Source organism: Ochotona princeps, chromosome 10 (assembly GCF_030435755.1).
Source record: "Ochotona princeps isolate mOchPri1 chromosome 10, mOchPri1.hap1, whole genome shotgun sequence".
In the NCBI taxonomy this organism is placed as follows: domain Eukaryota; kingdom Metazoa; phylum Chordata; class Mammalia; order Lagomorpha; family Ochotonidae; genus Ochotona; species Ochotona princeps.
In genome coordinates this window covers 17,847,125-17,848,031 of record NC_080841.1, presented here as the reverse complement: position 1 = coordinate 17,848,031, position 907 = coordinate 17,847,125, and positions in this window count along the sequence as shown.

Sequence of the window (907 nt, the reverse complement as noted above, 5' to 3'; positions counted from 1 at the left end):
TCTGGCCGTCGTGGCTACTTGGGGAGTGAATCAGTGGACGAAAGATCTTCCTCTCTGTCTTCCCCCCTCTCTGTATATCTGACTTGGTAATATAAATAAATAAATCTTTAAAAAATGTATGCACAAAAGATAGCAATATCATATATGTATATCATGTGTTTCAGAAACACAAGATTTAAGATACAAATGAAGGAACTATAGGTACTTAGAAAATAACCAAGGAAGATGAAAAAAAGTTGGAGATCTTGATGAATAAAGAATGTACTTTCATTATATAGCTCTGACCTGTTGAATACAAAGGGTGAAACCAGAAGCATCGGAAATCTCACAATTACTAGGCTTGATTTCATAGTTATTCCTAAAGCTATAGGGAAAAGAAAACAATAAAAATGCATATTATTTTTCAGAAATTCCAAAGCCTTTAATCTTGGTCCCTGCTGTAGGATTTACCCTGAATCTTTTTTTTTCAATTGCAAAGACTTTCATTAAAATTTAAGTTTGATGTTTTCGAACTCTTCCTTAGAAGATTTGTATTTGTTCATGTTTTCTATCCTACTCTCCTCTGCATTTTTATAGATTAAAAGATTTAACGGAGGTATGCTATAATCTTATTGCCTCAGCAACTTTAACCCCATCAGCTATTCTATAGCCTAATATGATAATGTAGATGAAAGTCAAATAGGGTTGTTATTAACCAGCTTAACATCTATAAGTAGCTCCAAATTTAACTGAATTATCTAAACGAGAAACCTACCATAGCTTCTTACACCTAACCAGATTGTAAGGACAAATGGAAAGTTGCATGATAAAAACCCCAGGGAAAGCAACTCTCAAGGCCTCTCCAGAGAAGTACCGGAAGCCAATCTATGAAACGTGCTGTATTTACAGAAGAGTGGGAAGGCCTGGG